At 39.1% G+C, this 13,837-nt stretch overlaps 1 pseudogene; it reads right to left on the reverse strand.

The window, feature by feature from the left end:
* LOC117719290 (septin-7 pseudogene) overlaps positions 1-13,106 on the reverse strand; it is a 57,483-nt pseudogene extending 44,377 nt beyond the window's left edge.
* Between the last annotated feature and the right edge of the window lie 731 nt (positions 13,107-13,837).

Consider the following 13,837-nt stretch of genomic DNA (forward strand, 5'->3'; position numbering starts at 1 on the left):
CATTCTTTACCAAATATGACAAGAACAGTCTCTAGGCCACGTACTAAAATTATTCTCCTTGAAACATCTATAGTCAGACCCCCATAGTTCAAATCACCCTCAGCACCACTGTCTTCCATGTTTCTACAGTTGGCCCATTAACCCCACTCTGTTGTATTAGTACAATTTTCTGTTTTGGTGGTGTACAAAATTATAGCAGTGTAGTATTATAGCTCTTTGCTTACACTGAATGATTTATGAATGTAACATATATTGTTGCAGAGAGAACATCTTGTGCATTGTATGGCTGCATCACCTGTCAATTAGAAAGCCTATGGCCTATAGCTTAGGGAGGAAATAGAAGACGGGACATCTGGAGGTGAAAGAATTCTGGGAGAGAAGGAGGTGAAGAGATTCACTGGAAAGATGTGACCAAGTAAGAACTCACTGTCCCAAATGAATGTGTTATCTATTATGTCTCACACTTAAGGCAAAGTGTCCCAAATTTCCCCCATAAATGTGGCAAAATGCTGCCCTTTGTTCTTTCATGACGAGGGCACAGCAGAGGGTGGGCTTTGAGCTTCCTCATTTCAAAGACTCATTGAGCTTGTCTGTGATTTTTTGTTTATTGTAAATTCCTTTCTTTCTTCCTTCCTTTCTTCCTTTCTTTCTTCCTTCCTTTCTTCCTTCCTCTCTCTCTCTCTCTCTCTCTCTCTCTCTCTCTCTCTCTCTCTCTTTCTTTCTTTCTTTTGGTTTTTCTGTATCCCTGGCTGTCCTGTAACTCACTCTGTAGGTCAGGCTGGCCTTGAACACAGAGATCCCCCTGCCCTACCTGCCACGTGCAGGGATTAAAATTAAAGGCATCTCCTACCACCATCCAGCTTTTGATTCTTAATAAACCTAATACTTAGTACATGCCATACATGTCCTTTGGGATCTGGATTACTTTACTCAGGATGACATTTTCTAGTTCCATCCATTTGCCTGTAAAACTCATGATGTCTTTGTTTTTAATAGCTGAATAGTATTTTTATGTAAATGAACCATATTTCCTGTATCCATTCTTTGGTTGAGGGATATCTGGGTTGCTTCCAGTTTCTGGCTATTGCCAATAAGGCTGCTATGAACACAGTGGAGCATGTGTCCTTGTGGTATGTTGGAACATCTTTTGGGCACATGCCCAGGAGCGGTATAGCTGGGTCTTCAGGTAGAACTATTTCCAGTTTTCTGAGGAACCTCCAGATTGATTTCCTAGAGTAGTTGTACCAGTTTGCAATCCCACCAGCAATGGAGTGAAAGAGTTAAAGATTTTTTTTTTTTTTTAAAAAAGACTAACAGACAAAGTGGGGACAAAAAGTACAGGTGAGGGTCATCTTGTTCGTGAGCTCTGTGTTTCAGGAACTTGCCCGACCACAAGGTAGATGATAAAGTAAGATTAAGCTTTCTTAAGAAAAGCCTATACAGGATGTTCCCCACGACTGCTTCTTGAACCCTGTCACACCTGTCACAAATTGAATAATGGGCTGGAACTTTCCGCAGATACTTTTCAATGGTACTTTCCACTGACTCCCCCTCACTCTCCCCTTGGGTTGTGTTTTTTTCCTTTAAGTACCTTACACTCCCCAAACTTGGGGTCGAGACTTCTTAGCCCCTGCATGGGTCACAAGTCTTGGCCTTAACTCGTTGATCCTGAAATAAACCTCTACCTCTTGCTATTTGCATCAAGATCGGTGTCTTGTGAGTTACTGGGTGGCCGTGAATTCCTGAGGTTTGAGTGAGGGTCTCCCCTCGTGGGGGTCTTTCAGGAGGAGTGTTCCTCTTTCTCCATATCCTTGCCAGAATGTGCTGTCACTTGAGTTTTTGGGCTTAGCCATTCTGATTGGTGTAAGATAGAATCTCAGGGTCACTTTGATTTGCATTTCACTGATGACTAAGAATGTTAAACATTTTTTTTAAGTGCTTCTTGGCCATTAGAGATTCCTCTGTTAAGAATTCTCTGTTTAGTTCTGTACCCTAGTTTTATTGGGTTATTATTTTTTTTTTTGGAGTCTAATTTCTTGAGTTCTTTGTATATTTTGGATATTAGCCCTCTATTGGATGTAGGGTTAGTAAAGATCTTTTCCTAATTTGTAGGTTGCTGTTTTGTTCTATTGACAGTGTCCTTTGATTTACAGAAGCTTTTTAGTTTCATAAGGGCTCCATTTATCACTTGTTGATCTTAGAGCCTAAGCCACTGGTGATCTGTTCAGAAAAATTTTCCTTGTTTTTTCCAATGTGTTCGAGGCTCTTTCCCACTTTCTCTTCTGTTAGATTCAGTGTATCTGGTTTCATGTTGAGGTTCTTGATTCACTTGGACTTGAGCTTTGTGCAAGATGATAAATATGGATTCATTTGCATTCTTCTACATGCAGACCACCAGGTAGACAAGCTCCATTTGTTGAAGATCTTTTCTTTTTTTTCCACTGTATGGTTTTGGCTTCTTTGTCAAAGATCAAGTATCCATAGGTGTGTGGGTTTATTTCTGGGTCTTCAATTTTATTCCATTGGCTGACCTATCTGTCTCTGTACAAATATCATGTGATTTTTTAAAAAATCACTATTGCTCTGTAGTATAGCTTGAGATCAGGGGTGGTGATTCCCCCAGAAGTTTTTTTTCTTTTTTTTTCTTTTTTTTTTTTGTTGTTGTTGAGCATTGTTTTGGCTATCCTGATTTTTTGTTATTCAATATGAAGTTGAGAATTGCTCTTTCTATGTCTATGAAGAATTGTGTTGGAATTTTGATGGGGATTGCATTGAATCTGTAGATTGCTTTTGGTCGGATGACCATTATTACTATGTCAATCCGACCAATGCATGAGCATGAGAGATCTTTCCATCTCCTGTAGAGACTTGATGCCCCAGGGAAGGGGGATGTTTAGGGGGTGAGGGGAAGCACCCTAAGGAGGGGGATGGGGTGAAGATCTCTGGGAGGGGGAACTGGGAGGGAATAACATTTGGAATGTAAAGATATAAAATAATTAATTAAAAAAAGAAAAAGAAACCCCCAAACAACACTGTCTTACTATTTCACTACTGATTTTTCTCTAATTTCTAGTGAAAGTTACAGTAAGTTCAAGGCTCAAAGTTCATTTCCTATACATTTTGAAAAAAAAAGTCTATGTGAATAAAAGTCCATCTTATTGTTAACTCACGAGAAAGCAAATCTATTTACAGGGTTGAAATTTTATTCCATGCATACAAGCTCATGGTGTCATTTATAACGTAAAGAACTGTACAGAGGTGTATAGGTGCAGCTTTAAATTCTTTAACACATGGATAATTTGTGGCCATTCCTGGGCACCATAGCAGGGAGTTATTCAGAATTTGAGGATGGGGTGTGGCCTTATACACCCCTACCCTCTACATTAGTTTAAGGATAAAGTGTAGTTTGGTAAGTTTTATGTTAAAATTCTTTGTTGAAACATTGCAGAGTAATTTTCAAAGTTCTCTACTAGACGAGTGTTTCAGACAGCGAGGGAGTCCTCTATCTGCCTGTCCTATGCTTCAGTTTCGTCTTTCTCTTTTCCATTTCTGCACTGGTCACATTGTTCTCCCAATGGTTGAAATGTTGCTAAAGACCCGAGCACCATCTCTTTCTCTTCTTCATTTCCAGAAAACTGTTTGTTTTTCTTTTCATAGTTATCTGTGTTCTTACTTTTCATATAATCACAAGTTCTTCCTAGAGAGAAATTGGTTTATAGCATCCTGTATACCCCATACCTAGTGCTTGTAAAATAATGCACACAGTGATGTCAGTTTCTTTGTTAAAATTTAATATTAATGTGAGTTATATTTTAACATACTTGTAAGGATTAATAAAATTGCAATTTAATAATAAAAAAGCTTTAGTGTATATGGTTCTTACCAAGGAAGAATCTATCATTTTTTGAATTTCCCTTTTCTTTTTATAATAATTCTCATTGCTTTTGATAGCATTTCCACATTAAATTTTTTATAGCAACACTTAAATTATTTATTAAGGATAATAATTTCACAAGATATAAAGATTAAATACCAATTAAAATCTAGTTTCACAAATGGAAATGTTATTTCCTGTATTAATAACATAGAACTATTAATACATAGCTAGTATAATTTAGACATGATGAAAAATTTTTAAAGGATTGGATTATATTAATTAGAATTCCATTAAATATCATAAAGTTACTCATAAATTCATTTGATCCCCATTTCCCTCTCAGGAAGAATTAGTTTATATTATAACCTGGGCTTTCCCATCTACTTTGCTAAATCTTGGGTCATTTTTATTAAGTGCTACTTTATAATATTTGGAGGTTAGTAGTATATTTTCCTTAATGTGTTTCTGAATACAGTGAGCTTATTAGAAGACTTGGCAACTTTTATTTTTTCTCTCTCTTGTGCTAAAAGCTTATTTTGCTTTCATAGCAGAATTGTGCAAACATAATGTCATTAAAGTATTTCTCAGTGGAAGTAACTAATGAGTGTCTAATGAAATTAGATAGTATACTTACTGTAATATCTTTATGATTTTTTGGGGGTGTTAGATTTAAAATTGTATGATATTAAAGCTGGGAGAAACTCTGTACAGATTTTGTTTCAGTAGTTCTTCAGTGTTGGGTGTCTGCCTACCTCTTCAGGTATGCAGCCTGTGTTTGGATATTTATGTTGATCTTATATTTAGAATTGTTCATTTCTAGAGGTGGCCTATGCATTTTCTCTGGTTGGAAGTTCAGTCTTCATAAGCTCCTTGTTGGGACCAAGTTAGTTGATGCTGTAGGTTTTCTTGTGGGGTTCCCCACTCTGGCTCCTTCAATTCTTTCTCCCTATCTTCTGCAGGATTCCCCAAGCTCCACTTAATGTTTGGTTGTGATTCTCAGCATCAGTTTGTAACAATTGCTGGGTGAAGCCTCTTTGATGACAGTTATGCCAGGCTCCTGTCTGCAAGTATAGCAGAATACCACTAATAGTGTCAGGGGTGGGCTCTCTCTCATGGCATGGGTTTCAAGTTGGGCCAGTCATTGGTTGGCCTTTCCTTCAAATTCTGGAGTATTTTTTTTAAATAAAATTGATTCTTTATGAATTTCACATCATGAGGCATAATTCCACTCATCTCCTATTCCTTCATATCTACCATCTGCCCTTGCAACTTACCCCGACAAAAGGAAACAAAAAAATAAAACCAAATGTTCATCGCAGTGAGTCATTAGTCTGGTTTGAGGTCTCTGGATCCTTATTGAGACTCCTTTTGGATATCCTGTTGTTGCCCTGTGTCATAAAGATCCTGCAGCTTTGGATATACAGGACCTGCCCCCTTCTTGGGCTCCAGCAGTTCATAGATGGGGTTGAAGTTGGGATAGGACAACTCAGAGCCCTGGATCTGGGCCTGAGTGAAAGCTGAGTTGCTTAGCTTGCCACCTCTCCTGAGCTAGCATCACCAAAGTCAGCTCTCCTGTTTTGTCCAGGCAAGGGGCAGGGCTAGCTATCTCACTCTCATGCCCTTGAGGCCAGCTCTCGTCTGCTGATACCACCAGGGTTAGCTCTACTGTGTTCTTAGGCAAGGTTCAAATGCTCTCCTGAGTGCTGCAGCTGTTGAGGGGCATGGCTAGCTCTCCTGCCATCCTGTCCTCCTGCCTTTGGAGCCAGCTCACCTGCCTACAGCAGGCTGGGGGAAGACCCACTCTAACCTAGATCTTCTGAGGTGGGAAGATACATCTTTAATCTGGGCCACACCTTCTGGTGGCAGCCTATATAAAGGACACGGAAGAAGGAATCTTGCTTTGTTTGCCAGCTTGCTTTCACTCTCGATGGCAAATCCACTCTTTCACTGGTATTAGAGCCGACTTCTTCAGAATTATGGTGTATCCTGAAGACCAGCTGAGACATCTAGCTAGCCTCATAGACTGAACAAAGATCTTTTGACCTTCCTTTGGTGACAGCCATTGTTGGAGTAGCTGGACCACAGCCTGTGAGCGAGCCATTATAATAAGTTATAATGAATCCCACATATATGAATTTATTCATATATAAAAATATATATTCATTCTATAACTCATTCTCCTCTAGAGAACACTGACTAATACACATATGTTTATAATCCTACCATAAGGCAGGAGGTGAGACAGGAAAATCCCTAGAAGAGTTCAGATAAGCTAGCTTGGCATATGCAGCTATAAAGAACAAAAAACTATGTTGTGCTGTGTGTCTGCCTCACTACTGGGGTGCCCCAGCAATCTGCTCAGGGAAGGCAGAGCACAGTGTGTGATGAGGTCCCAGCTTGTGCTTCCCCGATAAGAAACACTGAGGTCTAGGCTCAGACACTGCTCGGGGAGTTGGTAACAGTGGTCTACAGAGTGAGTTTCAGGACAGTCAGGGGCACACAGAGAAATCCTGTCATGGAAAAACAAAAACAACAATAAGGAAAATAAAAATAGAAACAAACAAATAAAAACCCAAACCCCCCAAACAAACAAACAAATAAGCAAACAGCAAAACCTAAAACCAGCACTATTTTCCCTATCGATGTCTTTTATCTTTTTAAACATCAGATTTTTAGGAGATTCGACGTTGTGCCTGTCTTGTAGAGTATGTATGTACGAGAAAATTGAATGAATTCTATTGTTCTAGAAGAAAGAGCGTTCCTTAACATTTTCCGAGGCTTGCAGGTTTTCTGCCCCGCAGAGACATGTAAGATTCACATATTTATTTCATGAAGCCTGTAACGTTTTAAAGCTGCTTCTCCTGTTAGGTGCACTGTTAAGTATGGGCTGTGCACATTCATAGTCCCTCACTGGAACTGTTGCAATTCCAATCCTGTCATTAGAGACCATATGATAGATCAGCACCACAAGTCACCTATACTTATTAACTTTATTTTACAACAATTAAGCAACATTTTATAAAATTTCTAAATAGTCAAGGAGCCACAAGAATAGCAGTATTTTTTTTTTCCTTTTCTATTTTACAGGGGAGGAGAGGGGAGCAGAGAGGGATTAAATAAACTGTAGGTTATAGCTCGTATGTGGATGTGTTGACTAGGGTTCAGCTCTGACATTCTTTCCTTGAGCTCATTATAGCGTTCTGACTTTCCTATCAGCATACTTCGAAAATCAGATCAAGCCCTAAATTAATAGCTTTTGGTCTTGTTATCTTTATTTCTTACATTACAAAAATATTATTTTGGTCAAATATTTATAGACTAAATTCTATTTTTGAGAGAGGGAAAGGAGAGGGATAGAGAGAGAGGGAGAGAGAGAGAGGTTTATAAAGAGTTATGTGTTTCTGAGTTTTTCCCAAGAATCCTCAACTGCTTGTGTTTTCCATACATGTTCAGAAAGCCTAGCTCAGGTTGAATGCCCTGTATATCAGCCCATCCCGGTGAGTTCCCTGGAACCTTACCCATCTATGTGGTTCACAGATTTTGAAGACTAGCTGGCATTGCCCAGTGTGTGGACCAGCCTAGCCAGCTGAGTGCCCCAAATCACCACCCAATGCCATCATTCCAGCCTGGTGAGTGACCTAGAGCTCTGCTCTCTATGCCATTCCCACATTTCTGGTCTATTTAAGGTCACATGACCTGAGCATGGTGGGTATCTCATATTCTTACCCATCCGCACTGTCTTCATATTCCCAGCTCTAGCTTTGGGTAGCATAGTTTGCATGACAGACAGTTTGTATACCAGACAATTTGTTCTAGTCACAAGTTTTTTTTTTTCATCACTGAGTTGGAATGAGCTCATTTCTTCAATCAAAATTCAACATGAGTATCTGACAGACTGATCTACCAACTCTTCATACCTAATTTGAAATTGGCCAAAGCAAAAGAGAGCCAGACGTCCACTTGATCATGTCAGGCTCAAATTTCATCTCAGATATACCACCAATGACAGGTGTCCATGTGGATATTCCCCCAGTACCTCCTACCTTTCCTCTTATGGCTCCTCCCTCCTTTTGCTAATTTACGTTCCTCTGGAACCATGGTTCTCAACCTGAGGGCTGTGACCACCAGAAAACACATATTTCTAATGGTCTTAGGAACCTCCAACTGCAAATTCATTTTTGTTGTTATTTCATAACTGTAATTTTGCTACTGAGCAGTGTTTCGATTCCTAAGACCATCAGAATATGTGTTTTCTGATGGTTGCCATGCACAGGTTAAGAAACACTTTTCTAGGAAGTCTCAATTTTACTTTTATTTGACCTGAAGTTTTAAGATTGTGAAGGAAACAGTGAAGGTAGAGTAAACTTTATTCCTGATTTTGGCAGAAGTAGCCTCTAAGTCTTTGGTACAGAGGTAAGATCTGAAAGTATAGGAAAGGAATAGATCACTCAACAACAGCAAATAAACAGGATTGCGGGGGAGAAATGGGCAGTTATTTTTGGAATTGAAATACATGGGGATGAGGTTGCCGCTGACACTTCCGGGTCTTCTGAGACACAATTAGGGGTTTGTCAGAAAGATAGAGAAAAATGTGTTGTACAGAGAAGGCTGTTTACTGAGCCCTAGGAAGAACTTGGTGTTTTGAAGTCTCTCTTTTAATCTGACCTCTGGGAGTTGTTGCAGGCACTAAATAAGGGGCTTCTTTTATTAACTAACTTATTCATATCCTTAAAATATTTTTATGAATGTATAATCATTAGGCAAAGTGGGTTTCATTTTGACCTTTCCATCCATGTTCATCTTGGGTTTTACTTATACTCCTGCCCCCACCCTGCTTTTCCTTCTCTTGGGCTTCTTCCTCCTCCTAAGAACCTACCCTGCTGCTTTTATGTCTTATTTACATGCATTTTTAATACCTAGATTTTTTTTTTTGTATGACAGAAACCATGCCATATTTTTCTTTCTGAGTTTGGCTTATTTTGTTTAGTGTAATGTTCTACAGTTCCGTACATTTCTTTTTGGCAAATGACGTAATTTCATCGTCCTTTCCAGCTGAATATAATGCCATTGTGTATTTAAACTGCACCTTTAAATCCACTCATGTTTAGATGCACATTAGATGATTCTATAACTATTGTGGATTGTGCTTCAGAAAGCACAGATGATCAGGTGTCTTTGTGGAAGGCTGATGTAGAGTCATTGGCCATATACCCAGGACTGGTATAGCTGGATCATATGGAAATTTTACTTTTAGTGTTTTTGAAGATATGAACACTTATTTTACAATTTGCCTTCAATTTGTGGTTTATTATTAGGGTCTAACTTAGCTATACTACATAGGTAAAGTGGTGCTAGTGCCTGTGTAACCAATTGGGATAAAATTTGATGCTACTTTGGTTCCTGGCTTCTCCAAGTGTCTGGCTGGATCTTGGCATTATCATTTCTCAACAGAGATCCAGGTGGTATGTTTTATGTTAATGAGCTGTGAAAAATTCTTTTGATAGATGTTCTCCTGAATAGAAACAGGTGTTAGGGAAATCTTGCTTTAACTTTTTAATGAAGCTAATTCTATAATTTATCTATTATTCAAAGTTTACCATATCTACGTCTGTCCACAAGGTAGAAGATATTGGAGAATTTCTGGAAACTCTTGATTTTTTTTCTGCTATTGACTACTAAGGCTTTTTAACACAAATACAACTGTACTCATAGCTTGGTCAATGGTGTTTTTTTTTATTTATTCCATACATAGTTTTTCAAGTTTTAAGAGTATTCTGATATTTGGTAAACTTATTAACATTAGCATGTGTTACTAATGTGAGTATGTGAAGTAGTACACTGTAGACAAACTCATACTGTACCACTCGTGGTAAGACACCGAGTGGGGGGGAATTCGAGGATGGGGAGGTGGGAGTGGGGGGTAGGTGGGGGCACATCCTCATAGAAGCATGAGGAGGGGGGATGGGATAGGAGGTTCCTGGGTGGTGGGGGGAAGTGGGGTAAGGGGATAAAATCTGAAATGTAAATATAATATCCAATAAAAATAAATTAAAAAAAGAGAATGAATTGGGTTGTACTTCAGATTCGGTAGGAGGTATTTTGGAATGTTTCTTGGGGGCATGCTGTTTTATTGATGTCAATTTTATCTTAAGGAACGTTATAAAATGTCAATATTACAACTCATAAAAGGGAATAGGTTTTTGTTGAGATTGTGCTTGAAGGACCTTCAGAAACATTTAAAACGATTTATCTTGTGGCTAGTTCCTGTGCCACGTAGGTGAAGCCTGAAAACCAGAAAGGAGACCAAGAGAGGGTTATAATAGATAATGGGGAACAGTGAGGAGTAGGCACAAGGACCTGTAGGCCATGGGAGAAGAAAAGAGACTGGGGAAGGGGAACTACAAGAGGAAACATGGAGTCACAGGAGTGTGAGGAAGAGGGAGGGGAAGTCACCGAGACATACTTTGTTCTAAGTGTCATGTTATCTAACATCTTATGAACTATTTTAAACAGTTAAAAAATTTAATGTACCCTTTTTTTTTGGAGTGTAATACTCACAGTTCTTCAGTCAACCGTGTGTGCTTTGATATTAAAATTCTCATTAGTTCTCAGGATTAACTACTGTTTTATAGTTTCTAATAGAACAACTTGTATGACAAGCGCATACATTTCTCTATGTCAGGTAGTGTCTTAAATATATTAGAAAATGAAGTCATTGGTGTCATAATTAAAAGCTATAAAAATGCATATACCACTGGTTTGAATGACTCATTTGATGCTAACATGTTCTTGGTTACACAATACTCTACGTACTATAACATTTTCACTGAAACATGTTGAAAAGCATAACACAGCACTGATATAGACTATACTTCAACACACAATGTTTTTCGACAGCAAAAACTATCATTTATCTATATATCTGTTAATGTATTTGCTGAATCATCTAAATTCCAGTCATTCATCTGTCTGTCAATACATTTATATTAAGATTAACAATTTAAACAATCAACTCTTTTTTTATATTAATGGTTTTACCAGCAATCAACTTTTTACTTCAGAAGAGTTTTTAATGGTTTGCAGTATTTGAGTATCTGAAAGAAATATGGCTTTCACAGAATATTATGGTGAGATATTATTTAGGAACAAAAGTATTTGTGATAGAATCTGTAGATAGTCACAAAACCAAAACCTTATATATATTTTTATGTCTTTTACTTTTCTCCCAAACTAACACAATAATTTTTATGATATAAAATTCAAATATGAATTTGTATGTAAATATACTTTTTTCCCTAAATTCTAAGAGAAAAAACTTCATGGTTATATTTGTCTCATTTCTGGTGCTGTGAAACAATATGCTGACAAGGCAATTTATAGGAGAAACAGGTTACATTAGCTGGTAGTTACAGACCGCCATCATGGGAAAGCCAAGACAGGAGGAGCTTAAAGTGAGATTTGTCACATCACACGTGTAGTCAGGAGTAAAGACCGTGCGTGCACGTGCTCAGCTTTCTCCTTTGTATCCAGTTCAGGACCCCAAGCCCAGAGAGTGTGGAGTTGCCACAGTGATAAGGCCTTCCTATATCAGCTAATGTAATTAAGATAATTCCTCAAAAACAAAAACAAAAACAAAACAAAAACAAAACCATGCTCAGAGGCCCTTTTAGGAGATTCTAAACTCTCAAGTTGACAATCAAAACTAATTAGAACTCTACCTCTTGTCAACTTGATACACAAGCAAATCACTTTAAAGACTACCTCTTTCCACTTGTCCCCAATGTATCAGATTTATCTCATAATGTAAAATGTAGTCAAACTTTAATGTTCCCATTGACTTAAGAAAACTCTAATACTTTACAAGTCTAATATCTTAAACTTGAGCTCCTGTAAAATAAAAATTCAAGCTATGTGCTTCCAGTATATAATGGCACAGTGTAAACATTCTTTCTCTCTTTTCAATTTGCTGTGCAAAACACCATGACTATGCTGGCTAGTTTTGTGTCAACCTGACATAAGCTAGAGTCGTTGGAAAGGAGGAACCGCAGTTGAGAAAATGCCTCCATAAGATCCCACTGTCAGACATTTTTATTATTTTCAATAATTTTTACATTTTAGATGTTATCCCCTTTCCCCATAACCCCTCCAGCCTCCATCCCATCCCCCTCCTCCTGTTTCTATGAAGATGTGCACCTACCCACCCACTTCCACCTCCCCGCCCTCGAATTCCTCCACACTGGGGCATCCAGTCTTCACGGGACCAAGGACCTCCTCTCCAACCTATGCCCGACAAGGCCATCCTCCTTAGTGACTTGGTGGGGAAGGGCCCAGCCTATTGTGAGCTATCCCCCCAGGCCCAACCACTGTTTACATAAAGAACATTAAACAGATGTGAGCCCCCTATGGGCCCAGATTAGTTGATGCTGTAGGTTTTCTTGTGGAGTTCTCCACTCTGGCTCCCTCAATCCTTCCTCCCCATCTTCCACAGAATTCCCCAAGCTCCACTCAATGTTTGGCTGTAGGACTCTGCATCAGCTTCCAACAGTGTTTCTTCACATTTTTTTATTTAACCAAAAATCAGAAGTATCATTATTGGAAATGCCAGAGTGCTAAACTAGCCCCAAGAGTGACAGATGTTCTGTTTGCAATCATCACAAAAGTATATTAGCACAAAACAAAAGTAACTTTTACTGTTGTGTACACACACACACACACGCACGCACGTATGCACGCGCAGACACATACCAGAAAGTAAGATATACTTACCATTTTAAGTCCATAACCACCTTCTGTTTTCATACCTTTAATTTGTTTCTTGCTTCAAGTTTATTTATAGAAACAATATAGGACACTGGTCACCTGCAAATAGTGTAGGTAGGTGTGTGTCACAGCAGTCCGTCTGACTTTAGATTGGCCCCTTTTCTATGGGGCCGTCACAGGGGTCTGGGCACCTTTGCAAGCCTCAGAGGAAGCTGCAGCCTCGACCTTGGTTTGATCCTTGGGCCTTGGTTGGCAGAGCCATGTAGCTTTGAATCCCATTCCCAAGCTCGGGGTGAGTGATAAAAGCCAGGCGGCTGAGTTTGTGGCTGGGGGTGGGGTCCTTTGGCATCTTGGCCTTAATCACCTTAGGCTTCACAGGGGCCTTGATGGCATCTGCGCATGCTCTCATTGCCTTTGTGTTGTTGACGGGCATCTTCAGGCCTTCCTTGTACCTCTCGGCAAAGCACATGTTCCTCAGGAGTTTGAGGTCAACTGCCTTAAGACATTCGTATCTTTGTGACTGGGGTTTCTTGATGCCATTTCTGTGCCATTTGCAAGACTGGTTGTGTGTGGTGTGGTTCTTGAACTTGGCCGTGTCTGCATGGTAACCCCCCATACCTTCAATATTTATACACACATTTTTACATGCAGCAAAGTGGCAAGGCAGATAGATAGCCTCCTCACAGTTTCTTGTTTGTATTGGATCCTGTATTGTGTCTGATGATTCTCCCCTTTGGCTTAACTCCATGGAAGAGATCTTATTTTGATTCTGACTGGCAGACCTTGTGTAGCTAATTTTTCTCTGCTTTATGTACTGAAACCTCAACTCTAATGCATTCAGACCAAACGCTGGGAAGACACCATCGTGTGGGTCATTATGTCCCAGGACCTTTCTTTCTCAGAAAGAACTAGCTTCCAAAGATCCTTACGGAAAGTACACCTTTCAAGCAGTGTTTTAATTACTTGAATATGAGTTTTAGACTGATACATCGGTGACATCTTCATAAAGTAAAGATCCTTTCACAAACTCATCCCTAGTGAACAAAATGAGTAGATACTCATCTAACCGTTTTAAGCTGTTATTTCATTGATGCTTGAGACCCAAATTTCTAGGGTTGTGTAGGAAATTTAAGAAAGGGGTGAGGGATGCTGTAGTAAGAGGTAGTAGAGAGTATATGATCAAAAGTGTTCTTGGCATCA

The sequence above is a fragment of the Arvicanthis niloticus genome, chromosome 13, assembly GCF_011762505.2.
Source record: "Arvicanthis niloticus isolate mArvNil1 chromosome 13, mArvNil1.pat.X, whole genome shotgun sequence".
Classification (NCBI taxonomy): domain Eukaryota; kingdom Metazoa; phylum Chordata; class Mammalia; order Rodentia; family Muridae; genus Arvicanthis; species Arvicanthis niloticus.